Source organism: Pongo pygmaeus, chromosome 9 (assembly GCF_028885625.2).
Source record: "Pongo pygmaeus isolate AG05252 chromosome 9, NHGRI_mPonPyg2-v2.0_pri, whole genome shotgun sequence".
NCBI classification, from domain to species: Eukaryota; Metazoa; Chordata; class Mammalia; order Primates; family Hominidae; genus Pongo; species Pongo pygmaeus.
This window is the reverse complement of record NC_072382.2, coordinates 107,036,765-107,062,055: the sequence shown is the minus strand read 5'-3', so window position 1 is coordinate 107,062,055 and position 25,291 is coordinate 107,036,765.

Below are 25,291 nucleotides of genomic sequence, written 5' to 3'. Positions count from 1 at the left end.
CTACCAGACTACTGCTGATGTTCCTTTAATGCCCAAGGGCTCTGTCACCTTGTGGTGAATGCTGCCTGGACTGAGACTTACCCTTTAGGGCAGTGGGCTCCAGTTTGGTGCAGGGCAGGTCCAGAAATGTCATCAAAGAGCCAAATCCTGGAATTGGGGACCCCAAGAGTCTGCTTGTTGCTCTGTCCCACTGTGGCAGGGCTGGTACCTAAGGTGGCAACACAAAGTTCCCTTTATTTTTTCATTTTTTCTCAAGTGGAGGGAGTCTCTTCCTGTAGCCACCACAGCTAGGAGTGTACTGAGTCTCACTTGAAGATAGCAAGCCTCAGAGTCTCACCCAAGGCCATTGACATATTACCTGGGTATCACTGCTGGTTATTCAGGGCCCAAGGGCTCTTCAGATAGCATGTAATGAATCATTCCAGGAATGGCACCTTCTTCTCAAGGCAGCGGGTTCCTTTCTGAAGTGCGGTATGTCTAGAAATGTCATCCAGGAGCTAGGGCCTGCATAGGAGGTCTTATGATTCTGACCGGTGCCCTATCGTTCTGTGGCTGAGCTGCTATTGAAGATTTAAGACAAAATCCTTCTCACTCTTCCCTATCTTCTCAAGTAGAGAGAAAGTGTCTCTTTTGGAGTTGTGAGCTGTGCAGCCTGGGATTAGGGGAGGGGTGATGCCAGCACTCACTTAGCCAACCCCGTTGTCTCAGTAGGTTGCACATCCCCACTGGTGCACTGTATCTGGGCCCATGTCAACACTAGAACTCACCTAGAAGTTGCCATCTTTGTGGCCTAGACTTCCTTTCAAGTTTATTTATAGCTGCAGAGCTCCTTAGCTGGCACTGGGCAGGCTTGCAGGAACTGAAATTCAGACTCCTGGGATCAGTGATTTTCATCTGTCTAAAGCTGGTTTAAATGCTCCCTCTGTGGGTAGGTGTCTGCTGAGTTTGTTTTGGTTTGTTTTCTGTTATAATAGAGCATCACTGAGTTTAATGGCTCAAAATTGCTGCAATCTCTCTCTGCCAGTATCACAGAAATGCTCTCCACATCACATCACTGCTGCCAGGGTGTGGGGGAGGGGTAGCATCTGTGAGTCAAGACTGTTTTTCCTACCCCTTCAGTGCTTCTTTCAGTGATAGGAAGTTAAAACCAGGTACTGTGATTGCTCATCTGACTTTTGTTTTTTGTAAAGGTGCTTTTTTGTGTGTAGATCGTGGTTAAATTGGTGTCGTTGTGGTGGGAACAATTGATAGAGCCTTCTATTCCACCATCTTGCTCCACCCCAAGTCTATATGTTCATCTTCTATTTTGAAGAATCACTGAATTTGCTTATTAGTTATCCTGACAGTTTCTTGGTAGCATTTTTAGTGATTTTTATATATGAGATCATAATATCTGCAAACAGAAACAATTTATTTCTTCCTTTCCAATCTTGATGTCTTTTATTTCTTTCTAATGCCTAATTTTTCTGACTAGGACTTTTAAGTACTATGCTTGAAGTTGCAAGATTGAGAATCCTTGTTGTGTTCCAGAGCCTATAGAAAAAGCTTTCTACTTTTCATTATTGAATGCAGTGATAGCTGTGAGTTTGTCATATAAGACCTTCATTGTGTTGAGATAAACTTCTTCTATACCTAATTTGTTGAGAGTTTTTGTCATGAAAGAATGTTGAACTTTGTTCAATGCTTTTTTGGCACCTATTGATATTACTGTGCAATTTTTGTGCTTCATTCTGTTAATGTGGTTTATCACATTTATAAATTTGCATTTGTTAACCTATGCTTGCATGCCTGGGATAAATCCCACTCAATCATGTTGAATAATCTATTTAATGGGCTGTTGGATTCCATTTGAGTTTTATTTTTGTGGTATCCTCCTTTGTCCTAGATGTCACAGTAAAGCCAATCTTATAAAATGAGTTCATCAGTATTTCAAAAGGGCCTGAGAAGTATTAATATTAGTTATTCTATAAACGTTTGGTAAAATTTTGCAGTTAAGCCATCAGGTCCTGGGTTCTCCTCTGAGGGAACAATTTTTATTATTGATTCACTCTCCTTACTTGTTATTGACCTGTTTAGCTCTTCTGTTTCTTTTTGGTTCAAACATGACAGATAGTATGTGTCTAGAAATGTATTCATTTCCTCTAGGTTATCAAATTTGTTGGTGTATAACTGTTCATAATAGTATTTTTTGATAATTTACATTATTGGGGTACTAGCTGTCATGTATTCTCTTTATTTCTGATTATATTTATTTGAGTTTTTTGTCTGTGTTTCTAAGTTAGTGTAGCTAAAGGTTCGTCAGTTTCATATTTTCAAAAAAACAGCTAGGTTATATTAATCTTTTGTATTGATTTTCTAGTCTTCATTTCACCTATTTTTGCTGTAATCTTTATTTTGTCTTTCTTCTCCTGACTTTAAGCTTAGATTTTTCTTCATTTACTAGTTCTCTGAGGTGTAATGTTAAGTTGTATATTTGGGAACTTTCTTCTTTTTTGTTGTAGACATTTATTGCTATAAACTTCCCTCTTAAAACTGCTTTTATTACAACCCGTAACTTCTTTGTGTATGTTGTGTTTCCATTTTTATTTGTCTCAAGATGCTTTTTAATTTCCTTTTTAGTTTCTTCTTTGATCAATTTGTTGTTCAGGGCATATTGTTTCATTTCCACTAATTTGTAAATTTTCCAAAATTTATTCTATTATAGATTTATAGCTTCATACCACTGTGGCCAGAAAACATACTTGTCATAATTTCATTCGTCTTGAATTTGTTAAGGCTTGTTTTGTGACCTAAAATATGATCTATCTTGGTGAATGTTCTGTGTACAGAGGAAATAATGTGTATTCTGCTGCTGCTGGATGGGGTGTTCTGTACATAGCTCTTAGATAAATTTGGTCTAAAGTGTAGTTGTCTCTCTTTTCAGATTGCTTTATATATTTAGGTGCTTCGATGTTGGGTGCACATATATTTATAATTGTTATATCCTCTTGGTGAGTTGAATGCTTTATCATTATATAAAGATATTTTCTGTATTATTTTATAGTTTTTGACCTAAAAATGTCAGTCAATTTTATCTAGGGTATCTATAGTTGTAGCTTCTTCTGCTCTCTTTTGGTTTCAATTTGCATAGAATATCTTCTACTATCCCTTCACTTTCAGGGTATGTATATCCTTTCAAATCAAGTGACTCTTTTACAGGCATCATATTGTTGGGTCTTCTTTGTGTTTTAATCCATTCAGCCACTTTATTTGCTTTGATTAGAGAACTTAATCCACTTACATTTAAGGTAATTGTTGACTTGTAAGAACTTACTATTGATACTGATATTTTGTTAATTGCTTTGTGATTATTTCGTAGATTCATTTTTTTCTTTCCCTATTGCTGTCTTCATTTGTAAATACATGTTTTTTTTTTCTAGTGGTATGTATTGGTTCCTTCTTATCTTTTTTGTATCTACTATACATTTTTGCACTGTGGTTACTATGAGTCTTATCACAAACACCTTATAACGGGGTATTTACAGCTGATAACATTTTAACATTGAATACATAAAAAACTGACTTTTACTCCACCTTACCCACATTTAACATTTTTGATGTCACAGGATCTTTCTTTTTATATTGCACAGTCCTTAACAAGTTATTATAGCTATAATTACTTTTATGGTTTTGTATTTTAATCTTCATAGTAAAGATATAAGTGTAATAGAGTATTTTGAATTTGACAGCCTACTTTTACCACTGAGTTTTATACTTTCATATGTTTTTTGTGTTACTATTTAGCATCCTTTTCTTCAGCTTAAAAAACCCTTTAGCATTTCTTGTAAGAGAGGTCTGGTAGTGATTAACTCTCAGCTTTTGTTTATCTGGAAGTTTTTTTTTCTCTTTTATTTCTTCGCCGGGTGCAGTATTCTTGGTTGAAAGTTGTTTTTCTTCAGCACTTTGAATGTATCTCCCACTCTCTCTTGGCCTGTGAGGTCTTTGCTGAGCAATCTGCTGTTGGCTTTATGGTGACTCCCTCAGATGTTACTTTGCTTCCTTGCTCTTTATGGCTTCAGGATTATCTCCTTATGCTTGATTTTTACAGTTTGTTTAAATTATTTCTTGGTGTAGTCTTGTTTTGATTGAATCTGTTTGGATACTTTTGCCCTTCCTGTATCTAGACATTTATATCTTTCTCCAAATTTAAAAATTTTTCTGTCATTATTTATTTAAATAAACTTTCTACCCTTTCATCTTTTGCTTATCCTTCATGAATTATTATTTCTTGAAAATTTGTTCTTTTGATGCTGACCTTTAAATCCTGCAAGATGTCTGTTTTTAATTCTTTTTTTCCTTCTGAGTATATATTTTTAAATAACCTGTTTTCAAGTTCAGATCCTTTCTTCTCTTTGATCAATTCTACTGTTGATGCTCTCTATTTCTTTTTCTATTTTGTTCATTGTATTTTTCAGCTCCAGAATTTCTATTTGGTTTTTTAAAAAATAATTTTAATTTCTTACTAAATGTTTTATGTTGGTCATTTATTATTTTTCTGATTTCATTGAATTATTTCTCTGGATTTTCTTAATGTTTGTTGGGCTTTCTTGAAGCAATTATTTTGAATTTTTTATCTAGCAGATTGTGTATCTCCATTTCTACTGGGAGATTATTCTGTTCTTTTGGTGGTATTAGTATCCTTGGTTTGTCATGTGTCATGTTGCCTTATACTGGTCTTGGCACATTTGAAGATACAGGGACTTATTCTACTCTTTGCAGACTGTTGTTTTGTGAAAAAAACCTTTGCCAGTCTTCTACTTGTCTAGAAATTCTTAGCAAGTCATTGGTGTGATTCAGGGCTGGCTTGCTGATGGAGTCCTTAGGCAAACTGGCTTTGGCACATAGATAATCAGATATAAAGGCCTGGTGTCTGGGTCCTGAAGTCTGGATTCACTGGAGTGGACTTTTTAATTGGGTTTGTGGGAATTGGCCTACATATTGGGTCCACAAGGCAGGCTTGGACCCTGTGTCCATGGGTACCAGCCTGAAGCCTGGTTTCACAGGTCCTGAACGTGCCCTGGCAATGGACTTGGTTCTTAGGGCCACTTGGATAAGCCAAAATCCTGAGTCCACAGGACCTAGCCTGGACCCTGGTTTGCAAGGGTGGTCTAAGAGCCTCAGTCTATGGGTTCCAACATGGCACTGGTGTCTATTTGGTGGGTCTGGACTTTAGATATGATAGAACAGGCTTGGGCCCTGGGGTCCTCTGGAGCCTGGACCCATGGACACTGGCCTCATGCCTGGGGTCAACTTGGTGCTGGAACTGGTTCAAAGACTGGGTATGTGGGTCTTGGTCTGGAGCCTATGATTACAGGTGTAGACCTGATGCCTGGAGCCATTGGGACTGGCCTGGAGCCTAGAGACTTGGGGATGAGCCTGGAGCCTATGTCACCTGGAACCCTATTGGATGCTGGGTGTGCGTGTCTAGGCCTAGAGGTTAGGTCTGGGAAGGCCGACCTGAATCCCGAGGCCTTGGAGACAATCATGGGACCTGCATACACAGGAGCAGTCCTTAACCCTAGGTCTACTTGTCAAGTGCTGATGTTTGCAGTTACAGGCCTGAACCCTGAGTCTGCTGGAGCACAGATTTCCAGGGGCCAGCCTAGAGTGTGAGATTGCATGGATCAGCCTAGCAGTTGGCAGGCCTGGAGCCTGTGTCTTCATGTGCCTGTCTGGGTTTTGAAAACAGAGGAACCATTTGTCTCTGAGGTGGGCCTTAAGACTAAGGCATAGGGCTGGCCTTGTATTGAGTGGGCTTTGAGTATATATCCACAGGGGCTGGACTGGAGGATGGGTGTACAGGTGCCGGTCTGATGACTAGGGCTGCAAGAGTTGGTTTCTTGCTAGGGCAGGCTTAAAGGCTGGGGCCACTTCTGGTTCTGCGGTGAGTCACAGTCAGTGGCCACCTGGGAATAAAGACAGTACAGATTTCAGGGTTTCTGGGGCCAGCTGAGTGCTGAGGGTAGTTTGGAGCCTGGGGCCACTGAGGTCAGAACTGCGGTGGGACCACCTAAAGACTGAATCTGCAACACAGTCCTGGAGCTGGGGCAGGCCTGGATTCATAGCTCATTGGTACTGGTCAAGAGTCTGGGGCTATGGAGACCTGCCTCACACTGAGTTTTAATAGGGAAGGCCAGTGTTGGGATCCATGGCAATGCCCGTTAATCTCTTCTTTCTCCTTTGCTCACTCAGAGGCTATTTCTGTTCATGCTCTGTTGCCTGTGATTGGATGAGGGGTAACAGAGGTAACAGGCAATATATGCTCTTATTCTTACCCACTTCAATCTTATTTATTATATCTGTGCTTCACTTAGGTGCTGTAATCTATCACCTTGTTTCCTTTGTGCTTGTGAAGGTATTTTTGTGCATGAATGGTTGTTCAAATTGATGTTTCTGAGGGAGGACATGGGCTGAAGAGTCCTATTACACCATCTTGCTGATGAAATTCATTGATATTATTTGAATTTTTAATTTTCAAAAAAAGTTTAATTAATTTTTTTTAACTGTCACAGCTAATTTAATATTGGTTAAATACAAAAAGTCTCAGCATTTTTTATGGTATCAGGGTCATACTATTTTATCAAGTTAGGAAAGATATATAGAAATAGTATTAATGGTTTATATTTTTATGAGTTCCAGAGGAACCTCTGTCATTGTATACAAATAATGCTAGTGTTCCCAGACTCAGGTAATCTAGATAAATCCTGTCATATCTCTCCCAATGCCCTCTCTCAGGTATGTATCAGATTTTTTATTATTATGCTTGAGTCTAGAAAGTAGTGATTTCTTTGGCTTTGTGATTCTACTTAATACATTTGGAAATAGTTGTTAAACAATATTTTACCTTGTTTATCTTTTGTAGACTCTCATAGGCTTTCTAATAAACTACCTTCTGCTTTGTGTTATAGGCAGGATTTGGGAAATAAAGAAGTCTGACAAATATGAGATTGTTTCTCCTTGCAATATTTTCTACTATGTTTATACTGCAAATTATGTAGCTTTCCATAAGGCAGCAAAAAATACTACAGGCTGTGCATTCCTAATCTGAAAATTAAAAATGCAAATTGCACCTAAATCTAAAACGTTTTGAGTGCCAACCTAACATCATTGCTTTCTGATGTTTCAATATACACAATCGTTGTTTCATACACAAAACTATTTAAAAATATTTTATAAAATTATCTTCAGGCTATGTGTATGAGATGGATATGAAACACAGGTGAATTTTATATTTACACTTGGGTCCCATCCACAGATACATCATTATGTAAACAAAAACGTTATAAAATTAAAAAATTAGAAATTTGAAACAGTTCTGGTCCCGAGCATTTCAGACAAGGGCATTTCAACCTTCTTTTGAATTTAACTATGGTTTTCCTCACTTTTAAGTTTCTAAAGTAATCACTATGCCTTCATAGCATTCAGTGTATGTTATCACACATTTTCTACCTCCAGTTTCTTGACAATACTGGGGAAAAACAGAGATTACTGTAGTCTTTTCACAGATTAGGTAGAGTTTCAAAGAGATTAAACGATATAGCTAGACAGTTTAGAAACAATATCATAGTAGTTCCAAGTATTTGGCTTTTCAGTTAGACACACATAGACTTGAATTATAGCTTCATCTCTTACAGGCTATGTGGTCTACCAGCAAATTATTTAAGATCTAAGTGCCCTTTGTTGTTTCAATAGAGAAATGGAGATATCAACTTTATGAGTTTGTAGTGAGGATTAAGGGAGATAAAACATACTCAATTCATGTTCATTATTATTATTATTACTATCAAACTTTTCTTTTGGCACTCATTAATTCTGATGTGTCAGTTCTTACAGACCTGATTTTTCAAAGGGTTTGCAGTTAGACTCTCTAGAGGAAAATATACATGAATGCACATTTTCTCTATCTTCTTTTTCCACATTAATGGTTTACTATGTTTTGGGATTTTCTTTGAAATTAAATAAAATATGGCTTAAGATTTATGTAATATTAATGTATAATATAATTGTTGGTGCTAATCAGGTTATTTTAAAAAGCTTACTTCCATGAGTGCAGTTTTGGTTAATGTATTGCTTCAAATATGTAACTGATGAAATGCAGTGACACAAAGTATTTGACTTTTCAATGATGCCATTATGACCTATAGATAACCCTTGCTTGAAATAAAGCTTATGAAGAAACAAATCTCTTCTGAGAGCTTATGAATATTACCAAAGTATAGTGTATGTGTTATAGTTTATTCATATCAATTGACAAGGAAAATTAAGAAAGTATTTTTAAATGAATGGGGAGAGTCTCAACATAAAATCCTCAGAAACAGAAAAAGATAAAATCCTCTGCTTAGATGTAATGTTCAAAGTACTTTCAAAGGGTCCCTCATTAATTAATATATAAACAAAAAAAGCTATTTGCATTATTATCAACTGAGAAATGCATTATAAAATGTCCAACTAATTTTATTTCCCATTTATAATAATGAGACTACACACTTTTATTCTTCATTTAAATATGTTGTTTTAACGTTAGATTGTTTCAGGTAGACTCAGACTCAGTGTTTAACTGTAATAGAAGCTAATAGAGATTCTAAAAATGACTCCCAGCCTGCTGTTTTCCCCATAGAGTGAGTATTTACAAATAAGATTCTTCCTTATTTGTTTTGTATTGCAACTCTAAATTGATGAGACATTTCCTTTTGGAGTCACTCACTATTTGAAATCCCCTTAATTCCAAGCAAGTGTAGAAAATGTTTATAAAATTAACAAAACAATGTTAATCATTTTCTTTGGGCACATATGTATGTTTGTAAACAGAAAAAATCTGGAGGTATACACAATTAACCTAATAGTGGGAGTTACCTTTGGGGAGTTTGGGTACAGGGAAAGGAGAATCTGATTAGCAAAGTAGGATTCAAGGGAGACTTTAGGTGTACTTATATTTTAAATTTGAAGATGAAAATGAATTTATGTATTATTTCTATAATTATCATTAAGTAAATTTAATATAGGGCTAAGGGTGTAATTGAAGTGTCAAGACATTATAAGTACAATTGTTTCTAGCTCATTATGATAGAAAACAGACTAAGGCAAGGGTCCTTCATCTTACTTCTATTAAGCCACACACTACCTTTGCAGTTGACTTCCTTTTCATAAGACATTTTAACCTTCAATATTTGTTGTTCTTCGTAACAGCCTTAGATATCTAGGCTTAATATTTTAGCTATTTTATATAGGTGGAAGCTTAGAGAAAGGTGTGGAGGTTAATGCAACTCCATCTTGGATGCTAATCCACCATATTGGTGTCTGATTAACCCCAGTTTCAGGATGGCCTCTAAGATGTCCAGTTGATCTATTTTCCCTTGTGTAAGAGCATGTACGTACCATAATTCCAGACCTTAGGTCAAAGCAACCTTGATGTTATCATACTACAATTGTACCACACATCCCTTCTGCACCATCTTTACCTATAGTGTATAAACCCTGGGTCTTGGGGGGTGATGCCACAGGGATCCACCATCTTGTCTCACTGCCACCCAAGACACAGACATAGCTTCTGTTCATAAATCATTATTAAATGTTTCTTTCTAAGAAACTGGATTTGTTGACCTCTTTCTTCTGACTCTCCACTTACTTGGACTTTCTCCTTAAGTTTCATAGACCTGCCCACCACAAAACAAAATGTTATGTGATTTACTGGCAAAAGTTAGTCTATGTATTATTTTAATTTCTGTTAAGTAAGAATGTCCTTAAAAGCAGGAACTTTATTACCCAAATAAATTTATGAGTGGATGATCACACCTAGTAAAGTGCTTTGGAAAGAGTAAGCACTGATTAAATTCTTGCAGCTGAATATATGTTAAATATTAAATAATTGGTTTCAGGCACGGTGGCTTGCACCTGTAATCCTAGCTATGAAGGCAGAGTTGAAAGGATTGCTTGAGACCAGGAGTTTGAGACTGGTCTGGGCAACATGGATATATCTCATCTTGAAAAAAATGCAAAAAAAATTGCCTGGCATGGTTTTGTGTGCCTGTAGTCCCAACTACATGGGAGGCTGATGCAGGAGGATTCATTGAGCTCAGGAGTTCAAGGCTGTAATGAGCTTTGATTGCACCACTGCACTCCAGCCTAGATGACAGAGTGATACCAGAAAGAAGGAAAAAGAAAAAGAAACAAGAAAGAATGAAAGAACTAAAGCAAAGGAAAGGAAGGAAGGAAGGAAGGAAGGAAGGTTAAATAATTGTATAAATGTGTCATTGAAGTATTTTTCCCTAGTCATTAATCTATGAGAGTAAAGACAAAAAAATCTTGTGTTGTCATCATGCTTTAAATGTGGTACATGTAGTTCAAGTTTGTTTGCACTAAAATGAAATTCAGAATGAGTCACTTTCTTGACTGATTTTATTTTAGAGATGAAGAGCTGAGACCAAAAGTAAAAAAACTAATTTTAACAATATAGTTAAAAATTTGTCTTATTTAGTGAACATTCAGATCCTTTATTTGAGTTGCATTTGAACCTTCCAATAATCAAGCAAGGTAGTTACTTTTATTTTCTTCCTGGATATGTGGTTAGTAAGACAGCATATGGGGATAATAAGAGTAAGAGGAGTTAAATAAATTACTGAATGCTTTGACCTTTAGATCTGGGCAAAATCCCACTTCTTCAAAAGATTCTGCCCTTTCCTGACATCCTTAAAGACTTTCCCCTCCTCAGTCTGTCCTATGACATTGCCCCAATTTATTTTTATTTTAACATTTTTTACTAGCTATTCGCCTATTGCTTATTCAATATCTGTCTCTATTTAGAAAATGTGTAAACTTTATAAGAGAAGTGAACTTTGCCAGCTTTGTTCATCTAAGGGAGTGTTCTGCATGGAGTTTACACTGAGTAACTGTTTAATAAATGAATAAATATATTAAAAAAATCTTGTTCGGGGGTTTACTCATGCCTTTTCAAAGAAGGAACTCTTTACAGGTGTGAAACTGTTTTCTCCAATGTTAGATTCCTTACCTTTAAACATAGCAGATCACTCTTATCTTACTCAGATGCTGCACCATTTCAAGTGCATCCATGAAAAATAACAATGAGAAAATATGCTCAATGTGAGCAACATTAGGTTTTTGATTAATGTTTATCAAAATGGAGGTTATATTTGGAAATAAAGTCAAAATATTATTTTACTCCTAAGTAAGCAATCAGCATCTGTCAAAATGGATGCTTTAACCGCCCATCTATAAAAATTTTACCAATATTAATAAATGGCATTTGTCTTGAAGATATCACTGTATTTGTAACTGTGAGATGAACAAAGTATCAATGTATTAAAATTTCCTCTCTTCATATTGTTTTGTCTTGACATTTCTTGCTTTGAAATTTCGGTTGCTGTTGTGCATATATAAATAATGTGAGAAAAGTATTTTCATTTATATCTTGAAAATAACAACTAACTTTTTCATACTTTTAGAGTTTATGTAATTTTTTATAGCAAAATACAGTATCTCATAGCAAAATATGACTCTTCTCCAAAGTTACTGGGAAAGAGCTTCTAACAGAGATAGTCCTCACTTTTTTTTTAAATGTGAACTATCTGCTCTGCTATAGTTGGAATGCTGCAAAACCAATAAATTTTAATTCAGATGTGTAGGTTTTATGAGTCCTGGCAAGGTCTTAAATCATTTCTGAAATTAAAAAAAACTGAATAAAAATGAATGGGGCTAAGGGTTTTCTAACATAATAGCTTTAATATATAGGATAAAAAAAGAGAAATTATACCAAGAATCAGGAAAATCATAACTTAAGTGAGAAAAGACAATCAATTGATACTGACAAAGATATTGAAATAATGTGAAAAATATTTTCAAGTAACTGCCATAAAAATAGTCCAATAAGTAGTTAAAAATTACTATAATATAAAAAATAGAGGATCTCAGCAAACAAAATAGAAACTAAAATAAAGAACAATGGAAATTATAAAATTGAAAGATACAACAATAGAAATTAATAAAAACTTGCTGAATGGGCTCAATAATTGGGTGACAGAGGGGAGAATAAGCAAACTTAAGGATCGATCAAATAGATGTACCTAATTTGAACCAAAATATAAATGAACAGATTCTTAGACACTTGTGAGACAATAACAAAAGAGGCAACATTCATATCATTTTAGTTGAAAAAGATGATAAAAAGCTTGAGACTAAAGAATATTTTAATGAACAATGTTTGAAAACTTCCCATAATTGGCAAAATATATAAAACCATAGATTCAAGAAGAAGTTAAAACCCTAGTAGGATAATTTTCCCCCAAAAATTAACCTCTAGACACATCATAATTAAACTTCTGAAAACCAAAGTCAAAGAAAAAAAGTTTTGAAAGTTGCCAGGGAGAAATAATGCATTAGCTCTAGGGGAACACCAATTCAAATGACAGCAGATTTCTTATCTGAAATCATGGAGGCCGGAGGGAAGTGGCACAATGTTTTCCAATTGCTGAAAAAAGAATTGCCCATCATAACTTCTATGTGGAGTAAATGAAATAAAGGGGAAATAGACACATATATTAATATTTTCTGTGATTAAAAATGATTTAAATGTACCACATAAAAGAGAGGATTGGAAGATAAAATACACATAACAAAATTATATACTTCTAATAAACTTGATTCAAATTCAATGGCTTAGATAGTTTGAAAGTAAATGAATGGAAAATATACCATAACAAAATTAATTTTAAAAATATCAGTAGTGTGTATATTAATATCGGATAAAATAGACTTCTACGCAAAGAAAATTACTAGAAACCAAGGAATATTGCATAATGATGAAAGACTCAATGCACTCAGAAAACAAAGTAATCCTAAACACGTATAAAGCAAACAGACAATCATCAAGGATATAGATGATCTGAATAACACAATCAATCAACAGGATCTAACTGACCTAAATAAACACTCAAACAACACTCAGCCAATGAGAGCAGAATACACTTTTTTCAAGTGCTCATGAAACATTTACTCAGATAGACCATATCCTCAGCCATAAAAAAAGCTTTGAAAAAAAATTTTTTAAGTTGACCTAACTCAGCATATTCTGTCACCATAATGGAATGAAATGAGAATAGCATAAAGACAAATGAAAATCTCAACACATATAGAAATTAAACAATACACTTCCAAATAATTCATATATCAAATAATTGTTAAAAAAAACACAGAACTAAATGAAATATATGACCACATATCAAAATATTTGGGCTCCAACTAAACAGTGCTGAGAGGCATCTATTTATTTCTTACAAATTATTAGCTTACGTTAGGAAAAAAAAAAAGACCTCAAATTAACAATCTGTTCCTACTTCATAGAATAGTAAAGAAGATCAAAGTAAACCTGGAAAAATCACAAGGAAGGAAAAAATAAAGATGAAAACAAAAGTCAATATAAATCATGCTGCTATAAAGACACATGCACACATATGTTTATTGCCGCATTATTCACAATAGCAAAGACTTGGAACCAACCCAAATGTCCAACAACAATAGACTGGATTAAGAAAATGTGGCACATATACACCATGGAATACTATGCAGCCATAAAAAATGATGAGTTCATGTCCTTTGTAGGGACATGGATGAAACTGGAAATCATCATTCTCAGTAAACTATCGCAAGAACAAAAAACCAAACACCGCATATTCTCACTCATAGGTGGGAATTGAACAATGAGAACACATGGACACAGGAAGGGAAACATCACACTTCGGGGACTGTTGCGGGGTGGGGGGAGGGGGGAGGGATAGCATTGAGAGATATACCTAATGCTAGATGACGAGTTAGTGGGTGCAGCGCACCAGCATGGCACATGTATACATATGTAACTAACCTGCACATTGCGCACATGTACCATAAAACCTAAGGTATAATAATAATAAAAAAAACCAAAAAAAACCCAGAAAAACCACCAATAAAATTCATAAAACTAAAGGCTGGTTCTTTAAAATATTCAATAAAATGGATAGACCTCTGGCAAGCCTGCAAAAAATAAAGATAAATAACACAAATTATTGTTCCTTCAATTACACAGGTTTATCACTATAAATTCCAGTACAATTGAAAGAGGCTAATAAGGGAATACTATGAACGAATTTAAGCTTATAAATTCAACAACTTAGGACAAATGAACCGATTCCTTAAAATTACAAATGCCCAAAATTTGAACCGAGATAAAACAGATTATAGTATTCCTATAGATGTTAAAGAAATTGAATGTATAGTCAGAAAGCTTCCCTCACTTAAAAAACAAAAACAAAAATAAAACAGAACTAAAAATCTTCAGGCTCAGATTATTTCACTAAATATTTCTACCAATTTTTGAAGAATTTATGCTGTTATTACACAAACTCTTCCACAAAATAAAATAAAAACAAAATATTGAGGCCAGTATAGTTTTCCCTAGGGGATTGGTTCTTGGACCCTGATAAAATTTGCAGATGTCCAAGACCTTTGTATAAAATGGTGTACTATGTGCATATAATCTATTCATATCCTGTTACATACTGGGCTTTACATCATTTTTAGATTACTGAAATAGCTAATAAAATGTACATGCTATGTAAATAGTTGTTATATTGTATTTTTAAGTTTGTCTTATGTTTTACTGTTGTACTGTTATTTTTTATTATTTTTTGGACGTTTTTGATCGGTAGTTGGTTGACTCCACAGATGTGAAACCTGAAGATATGAAATGTCCACTGTATACAGATGTACACTTAAAATTTCTTGTTAAGGTTATTCATAGACATTTTAATCTGTTTGTTTCCAATGTGAATCAGATCTTTTCTCATAATCCTCCAATTTATTATTGGTGTACAAGAAAGCTCTTGATGTGGGTTGTTCATTTTACATCTAGACCTTCTCATTTCAATTGTAACAAAATTTCAGTTGATTATCTTTGGCTTTATAGGGATAAATTTGTCTGCAAATAAGGAGGATTTTGTCTCTGTCCATATTTTATTGTATTAGCAATAAAGTTTAGTATTTAAGGAACAGAATCTGTACCTACATTGATTTGCCATGTCTTTTTTTTTTAACTTTCTTGTTCTAATATTTTGTTTTGTAATTTTTTAACTTTTTATTTTGGAATAATTAGACTTGCAGAAAAATTGCAAATATTATACAGAGAATTCCCTTATGCCCTTCATCCAGCTTTCTCTAACTGTGTGTAACATTTTATATAACCACAGTGCCAATATCAAAACCAGGAAATAAACAGTAATGCAATACTATTAACTAAAGACTCCAGTCAAATGTTGCTAGCTAATGTGCTCAATTTTTAGTTTTCTGAGTTGAGGTGCTAATAGATGAACTTTGAGACTGAAGGAAATAACATGCATAACAATTCGGATATATTGCCAAATTGCATCACCAAAAGCTTGAACCAATTTGAACCAACCCTACAGGAAGATTCCCGTCACGATGAGTTCACAGAGTTCATGGTCATCTCTTATTTTACTGCGTTTATTTGTAGTTTATTGGTTACTAATGAACACAAACCTTGCTTTATCCTCCAAAGTAGTTTATTGCCTAATCATATAAAGATTTTTTTCTGGTCAATTGTTCACAGTTGTTGTACATACACTATTGATATCTTTATTTGAGCATGTAGTCACACATTTCTGTTGGAAATGTATTTTTAAGTCTATTGTCTGTATTTTCAATTTGTTAATTATAAACAATTTCAAAAGATATGTATTATGTTGATATGTATTATGTTAGGCTTTGTGTCCTCACCCAAATCTCATCTTGAATTGTAATCCCCATAATCCCCATAATCCTCACATGTCAAGGGAGAGACCAGGTAGAAGTAATTAAATCATAGGAGTGGTTTCCTCCATGCTGTTCTCTTGATAGTGAGTTCTCACGAGATCTGATGGTTTTATAAAGGGCTCCTCCCCCTTCACTCAGCACTTCCTGCCACCTGTGAAGAAAGTGCCTTGCTTCCGCTTTACCTTCTGCCATGATTGTAAGCTTCCTGAGGCCTCCTGAGCCTTGTTGAATTGCGTCAATGAAACATCTTTCCTTTATAAATTACCCAGTCTCGGGCTGTTCTTTATAGCAGCATGAAGACTAATATGTATATAAATATAAATTTTGAGCTAGAGTATTAAAAAAAAATAGATGTCTCCAACCAAGAGAGTTTATTCCCTATCAGTAACTCTATTTCTAGTTTTATATAAAGATTTACAACCTCTGTTGACATGTCTTTTGTACTTTATGCCAAAAGAATATGTCCTTCTTTTTTTATCCTATATGTTCTTAGGTTAGGCTTGGGAGACATAAGCTAGTCTATTTCTCATTTCCAGTAGATAAATTTTTTCCAAGGATTGATCTAAAGTGGGGAAGATTCAGATTCACCACATTCAGATTCTTTAGTTTGCATAATTTCTTGGAAACCACAAATCTTTAATTGCATTGCCATCTCTCAAAGTTTCTAATACAAACACATCATAACAGTTTTTTTCTTCTTCTTTGATATATTATGGAGTAATAGTTTTCTACCATGTAAGGGGAATTTTCCCTTTGGAGAGATGAAACATTTTTGCAAGACATGCCAAGTGGTTTAAGATGTTCTTCTGTTAGGAAAATAAAAGGCAAGGCTGAATAAGTGGGGAAAAAGTGGAGGTCCTCTGTCACATCTCTCTATAGTGTGTCTATGTACAAGCTTGGTCTGATTTAAGCCTCCTCTGTATGGTAGATTCTTGTTGGTCATTAGGTTGATTGCTTCCTATCTATGGACTTGAAAACATGAATTTTGGCTGATACTCAACCAGCACTCCCTAGTACAGTCATACAGATATAGCCTGTCTAGCTCCTGACTGTCATCATTTTGAATTATCAGAACCTAAAATACATTTGTTATTAAAAGTTTTCTGAGGAATGTTTCCTGAAACCATCTCTAATCTTTACTCTTCACTTTTAGTGTTATTTGTACAGGTTTCTGGCTTTCTCCCAAAACAAATGTTGGTAGGAAAAAATCAAGAGTTCATTATGCAGATCCTCAACCCACAAATTAAATGACCTTTTAAACATTAATTTACACTTTAGCTTCTCCTAGCTGAATAATTTTTGCTGTTGTATTAGCCTGTTCTTGCATGGCTGTAAAGAAATATCTGAAATATCTTAAACTGCGTAATTTATAAAGAAAAAGGTTTAATTATTTCATAGTTCAGCAGTCTATACAGGAAGCATGGCATCAGAATCCTCTCAGCTTCTGGTGAGGCATTAGGAAGCTTTTACTCGTGGCAAAGGGGGAGCAGGCATCTCATATGGCAGGAACAAAAGCGTAAGGGGAAGGGCAGGTACACATTTTTACACAACCAGATCCTATGTGAACTCAGAGCAAGAGCTCACTTGAGATAGCTCAAGCAAGTCATGAGGCATTCACTGCCATGATCCAAATCCCTCCCACCAGGCCCCACCTCCAACACTGGGGATTACATTTCAGCACGAGATTTGGGTGGAGACGAATATATCAGTCCAAACTATATCAGTCCTAGCTAGAGATATCATTAAAACAATTTGAGAAATGGCTTCATAATTATTTAGGTAGATAGCATTGTTACATATACTATTTATATATATATGTGTGTGTGTGTGTGTGTGTGTGTATGTGTATATATATGTTTTTCCCCCAATGATAACACTTTGCAAAATTATAATCCAATACCATGGCCTATATTTTGACATTGATATAATCTACTGATTTTATTCAGATTTTCCTAATTTTACTTGTACTCATTTGTGTATGTATTTGTGTGTTTAGTTCTATGTAAATTTTAATCACACGTGGGTTCTTGTATTTTCTACACAGTCAAGATACTGACAGTTCCATCACCACAAGGACCCTTTGTGTTGCCCTTTTATACACATATCATCTTCTTCTGTCTGCCACCTCACCCTCATCCCTGACATCTGGCAACCACTAATCTGTTCTCCACTCCTAAAATTTTGTCATTTCAAACCTGTAATATAAATGCTGTCATACGGTATATAACCTCTGGAAACTGGGTGTTTTCAATTAGCACAATTCTCTGGAGACACATCCAAGTCTTTGTGGGTATCAATAGTTCATTCTTTCTTATTTCTGAGTACTATTCCATAGCTTGTATGTACCACTCTTTGTTCAGTCATTCATGTTGAAGTACATCTGGGCTGTGACTAGCTTTTGACTAATAAAAAAACTGCTATGTAAATTTATGTACAGGTTTTTGTGTGACCATATGGTTTCATTTCTTTGGAATAAACTCCTGAGAGTGCAATTGTTGGGTAGTACAGCAATTTGAATGTTTAGTTTTTATAAAACTAACACTGTTTTATAGTTTTATAGAAACTAAAACTGTTTTTCTTGGTAGTTCCATCATTTTACATTCCCATCAGCAATGTGTAATTGAGCCAAATTAATTTTTAATTGTTCCCAAATTTATATTTGTATTTTAGAAAATATTTTTCTTTCTATTGTTCTTATCACTTTTATTACTGTTATAATTTTATGTTTTTTTCAGGATCCAATAGTAGAAAAAACTAGAACAATGTTTCTTCTGAAGGCAGCTGAATGAGAAATGATTAGTAGAAAAGACCGGAGATTTACAAAGTGGCAGGTGCTGAAGGCTGCCTGGACTCATATGCTTCCAGGGGTTTCCTTCACTAGGTGGTGGCCTCTACGTGAATAGCAATTGTCCACCACATGGACAATTCAAATCCTGTCTCAAAACAAAACAAAAGTCGAAACAGAACTACAAATTACTGCATGTCATGGTTGTTTTCAAAGGATCAGAAGAGAAAATATTAAATATGCGAATGCCAAAGGTATATTAAAAAAGAAGTCAGGAAAGGACAAAGGAGCTGAAATCAGCTGAACTAGAATTCTGGAGTCTTAGGTTCTAGTTACCCCCTGCCACTGACTGCTGTTTGAGCGCACTCAGCTCACTTACTCTGTTTTGTCTCTCAGACAACTCTATACTCTTCCACAGAGGCTTACATTTTTTCCCTGGCAATTAAAATAAATTGAGTGATTTTGTCATTTACATTAACATTATAGAAAATACATCAAATAAGAAACTAAAATAATTTTTAGGCTTTCATTGGGTTTATAAAATTAATTTTCCCTCTGTGAGAGTTTGTTGTAACATGTTCCACAACCTACAAATAGAAGTAGTTAATACAATGCTATTCAGATTCTAGGAGGCTGACAGATTTTGGGGGGATGGAGAGGATGGGGGAAGTATAGATTATCAACAAATTACTGCTAAATACTCTGGTAACCTATGGAAATCTAATCTTATCTGTGTCCTAAAAAATGAAAAATTAATTAACAGCAAGGACATATACACTGCTTTCAGTATTCATAATTCTGGTGATTGAAAATTAATTAAAATCAATTAATAGAAATTAATAGAAATAGAATATTGTATAACCTTAAAAATAAAATTAATATGGTTAGTGAAACCCAAGTGATTTTATATATTAAACATGTCAGTGTTGTAAAATATGTAGTAGGAATTTAATTTATGCAAGTTCATTAAATTGCATTTGGTTGCCACATCAAACATTCAAAAAACAGTGAGAGTATATGATGATTCATTATATAAAAATGAACATTTATTGCATTTACAAAATAATTAGAGTTATTTTATCATTTCAGAAAATTATTTTCAATGAGCCAGTGGGATTTTCATTTTCAATATGAAAGAAAAATAAGCACACAAAACTTTCCCTGGAATTCTAACCTCAGACACTTGCTAATATTTCCAGGTTATCGTTTTTCTTGCCAACAGCTGGTTATTGACCTCTGATGCATACACAAGGAAAACTCGGAAATCACATTTAGGTCAACTAATCTATTTTTTTTTAACTGCGAAATCAGGAGCCTTAATCACATTAGTGATGCCTGACCATTCTGTTTCAATTTCAGGGCTGTCTAGTGAAACTAATGAACTGTCTTGGTGGCTTCAAAGCAGAGCCAGGGTCTCACAGGCCAGTTGTGAATTACGAGCACATTTCCTTTTATTGCCCATAAATCTTTTTCAGTTTTATATTCACAGTAGCTTAAAACACCTAAATTCACATTGATGACTATGCAGCAGTGCTCTAGATGTTTGGGATGAATAGTGGAGTTAAGTATATCTCCTATTTAAAAAAAATACATTTTCAGTACAGCCCAACCTTAATTACAGTAAATCAGACCTTATCCAATGACAAGGTTGATAAATGTCAGTGCCTATTTTTCCAGTGTGTGTCATCATAACTCTGCACACTGCATCATACAATAATGTTGGGAGAGCAATGGACCTACAGTTAAATACAATAACATCAGGTTTGAAAGGTAATATTAGTTTTGACATGAAACCAATGCATGACTGGAGCTGAATGACTGAAGTCAGCACCAAAGAACAGGTATAGAGAAGTTGATTTGGCCATTATGTGCATGGAGTTTATGGGTAAGATTTTGATTACAAATGGAATTCCTCAGGGAGATGGCACAAAAAGAAATTAGTTTTAACATAGAAATTGGAGAAATGTCTAAAAAGACGCAAAAGAAGGAGAAACAATTAAGTTGAAGGCCACTGGAGCTTATATCCTATACTGAAAGAAAGGTAATGGACAGAGATGCAAATGTAAATGAAGGAGGCAGAAGTAGTGAGAGTTTTTCATCAGGCAGCCATTTAAATGTGAGACAGAAATAAGATGCATAATCCAGGAGGAGGCAAGTATTAAATTAAATGAAAGCAGGTGAGGAAAGAGAAGTGGCTGGAAGGCAGCTCTAAAGGTTTAAAATAAACCTGAGGGAAGTACTGCAGAGAGTGGTAGCCAGCTTATGTTTAACACTGCTCACTGAGTGAAGAAGGGGCAGATGGAATGAAAATAAACTGTAATGGCAAACGTGCATCAACAATTTGGCTACACAGTAGAATTAGCCATGACTCATTTTTCTCTAAGGTGGATGTTGATTAGCTGAGGAAGCTCTGCCTCAATAATTTTTGTTTTGTTTTGAGACAGAGTCTCACTCTGTCACCCAGGCTGGAGTGCAATGGTGCATGTGATCTTGGTCAATGCAACCTGTGCCTCCCGGGTTCAAGCAGTTCGCTTGCCTCGGCCTCCTGAGTAGCTGGGATTACAGGTGCCTGTTACCATGCCCGGCTAATTTTTGCATTTTTAGTAGAGATGGGAGTTCACTATGTTGGCTAGGCTGGTCTCGAACTTCTGACCTCAAGTGGTCCTTGGCCTCCCAAAGTGCTGAGACATGAGCCACCACACACTCGGCTTGCCTAAACAGTTTTTAATTTGTTTTTCTCCACACCCCTCTTCCCTACAACCTAGTTTTTGGCTGGAAGAGCTGTTCTAATAAAAATCTACTTGGTCTATTAAATCAATTTTTCCCTAGCTCTAGCATTTTTGGATGCTTTTTGCTAACTTAATTGTCTTTAATAAATCTTGATAGTGGGGTTATAGCTGTCACAGGGGTTCCTGGTGTGACCATTAACCATTCTGATGTGGATTTAACCTGTGCAGTCTCAGGAAGGAGAGGACTAGGCCAGAATAATGCATAGATGGTTTAAAACTTGTAGCTCAAATGGAACCCCAGATGTAAGATTTCCCTAAAAATACAATTATAGCAACGATCATTACTTAATACATCAATAATAATAATAATAATAACAGTAAAAGCCCCTATTTTGTGTTGAATATTTGTTGTATGCCAAGGATTCTAATATGTGCTTTGCTATCTTTATCCATTTTAATCTTCCCCCAACCTTATGATTTAGATATTTTTTCTCCAACTCACAGTTGAGAGATTAAGAAACATCCTTCTGGATTAGAAAATAAATTGTTTCCAATTAAAAAAAAAAAAAGAAACATCCCCAAGGTCACTCTCAGTAATTAAAAGAATTGTGATGCTTATCAGGTCTGCCTAGTGCCACAGCCCAGGTTTGTAATGTGATATTATGGATTCATTTCACTGGATTAAGAATTGGATTAAGGATTGTCTCTTATATAAAAATACTGTAAAGTGTGGGATAATAATAAAATTCCATAACTCTGTATAAGTGAATGCCTCATTTATTTTCAATTCAGAAGCCATGGGTTCAATAGAGTGGGAAACACAGGACATTTATGAAGGGTCAATTTGCACCAATGTTTAGTGAAAAAGTAGAAAGGAGACAGGGTCATGCAAGCAAGTTTTCCCCATATCACATTTTTGTTTAACTACGTTCTTGATGGGAGGTTTTTAAAAATATATTTATTTTTTAAATTGCTGTATAATAGTTGTACACATTTTTGGGGTACATATGATATTTTGATACAGGTATACAACATGTAATAATCAAATCAGAGGCTCAGTGCAGCCTCTGGTAACCACCATTCAACTCTCTACCTTCATGAGACCCACTTTATTAGCTCCTATATTATGAATGAAAACATGAGATATTTGTCTTTCTAATGACCTCCTGTACCATCCATGTTACCAAAAATGACATGATTTCATTCTTTTTTTCATATCTGAATACTATTCCATTGTGCATATATACCACATTTTCTGTATTCATTCATGAACTGATGGACATTTAGGTTGATTCCATGTTTTGGATATTGTGAATAGTGCTGCAATAAACATGGGAGTACAGATCTCTTTGATACAATGATTTTTTTTTTGTTTGAATATATATCCAGCAGTGGGATTACTGGATCATATGGTAGTTCTATTTTTAGCTGGTTTTTTTTTTTTTTTTTTTTTTTTTTTTTTTTTCAGAATCTCCATCCTCTTTTCCGTAGTGGCTATACTAATTTACATTCCCACCAACAGTGTATTAACATTCTCCTGTCTCAGCATCCTTACGGCCATTTGTTATTTTCTGTCTTTTCGACAATAACCATTTTAACTGGGGTGAGATTATATCTCATAGTGGTTTTGATTTACATTTCCCTGATGATAGTGATGTTAAACATTTTTTTTTCATATATCTGTTGGCCATTTGTATGTCTTCTTTTGAGAAATGTTTATTCAGGTCTTTTGCTTATTTTTAAGTTGCATTATTTCATTTATTTGCTTCTGAGCTTTTTGAGTTTTTTATATATTCTGTTATTAAATCCCTTGCCAGATCAATTGTTTAAAAATATTTTCTCCCATTTTGTAGATTATCTCTACAATTTGTTGATACTTTTGCTGTGCAGAAGGTTGGGTTTTGTTTTTGTTTTTGTTGTCTGTTTGTTTTTAACTTGATGTGATCCCATTTGTCAATTTTTGCTTCCGTTTCCCATGCTTTTGAGGTCTTACTCAATAAGTCTTTGACCAGACACATTCAGACCACTGTCCTGAAGCATTTTACCAATGTTTTCTTCTAGTAGTTTCATGTCTTAGATCTAAGTCTTTAGTCCATTTTGATTTTATTTTTGTGTATGGTGAAAGATAGGAGTCTAATTTCATTCTTCTGTATATAAACATTGTTTCCCCAGAATCTTTTATTGAAGTGACTGCCTTTTCCTCCATATATGCTCTTGGCACCTTTGCTGAAAATGAGTTAATTGTAAATGTATGGAATTTTTCTGGGTTATCTATTGTGTTTCATGGTCTGTGTGTTTGTTTTTAATGACAATACTATGCCGTTTTAGTTACTGTAGCTTTGTAGTATAATTTGAAGATCTGAAGTGATGTAGTATGATGCCTCTCTGACTGGACCTTTTTTGTTTTTTTTTTTGAGATGGAATCTCACTCTGTCTCCCAGGCTGGAGTGCAGCAGTGTGATCTCAGCTCATTGCAATCTCTGCCTCCTGGGTTCAAGCAATTCTACATCAGCTTCCTGAGTAGCTGGGATTACAAGCACGTGCCACCACACCCAGCTAATTTTTGTATTTTTAGTAGAGATGTGGTTTCACCATGTTGGCCAGGCTGGTCTCGAACTCCTGACCTCAGGTGATCTGCCTCCCCTTAGCCTCCCACAGTGCTGGAATTACAGGCATGAGCCACCGCACCCAGCCTCTGACTGGAGTTTTTTAAGATTAATTTATTTCTATGAGATAATAACAGCTATGCTGTTTCATGGGGGAATTTAAAACTTTCCACTAGAGCCTCAATCCTGTGATCTTTTAGTAATATAATAAAAGTTATAGTAATCATAATTTATTTGTTTAATATATCCTTAATAGTAGCAATTATTATAGTAGTCCTATTTTGTGTTGAACATTCATTATATGTCTGAAATTCTCATTTGTGTTTTTATCATTTTATTCATTCTAATCCTCACACCCATCCTATAATAAAAACTGGCAAATATTTCAAGAAACCTGAGTACCTAATGCATTAGTGCAACAAGGAATAGTATTAATGCCATCTCTGAATTAAGTTTGGGTCTATTAGAGACTAAAAAAATAAGGAGTAATGAGTGGCAATAAGGACCTTGACTAAAAATAAGAATTGGCTCAAGACCATATGTTACACCTAGATAAATATAAAGCCTTGTCCAGATGTGAGACATCAATGGGCTTTTATGTTTCTAAAATAGACTTGTACAAATTCAAGTTAAGATAACCACATAGAAATATTTCAGGTTAAAAACTAAAGGCACTAGAACCTGGGACTGAAACAGCTGTACAAAGGTTGTCTTGAAGGGCAGAAAGAGTCAAGACTTTGCAGATCTGTGAATGAGGGGACTTTAAAAGCTGTTAAGTTTGGAAATATTAATGAGCCCCTAACATAATCTGTGATGCCATTGATGAACATATCTATGTGATGGTTTCTTTTCAAGGGGACCAACAACCTAATGGTGCTCAAGGCCCCAAAAGGAATTAATTTAAGTATAAAATGGCAGACTTCACTGTGGAGTCCAGTAACTGTTCTCAGTCTGTACAGAGAGGAAAGATTTCCTGAAGGAAGCATGATGACTTCACTGACCTTTGATATATGAGAGAGCTAACTTGTGAAGAAAACTAGGATTTCATTTATGGCAATATGGCAGACTAGATATTGTCATCCAAATGAAACAACTACACTGTTTGATAAGGTATTTAAAACATCCTTTTAAATGCATTGCTGATCTGACATGAAAGCAAGAATCCTGCAAGGCTTATAAGCAGGATGGAAGAAAATACTGCCAGAAATGCATACTAAAGCCATTGTTTCCAGTCCTTTTCAGTAAGGGGTTTCTGCCTCACTCTGGAGTGCAGGCCTAGTGCAATGACATATAAATCTCTATATCTAGAATATTTTAAG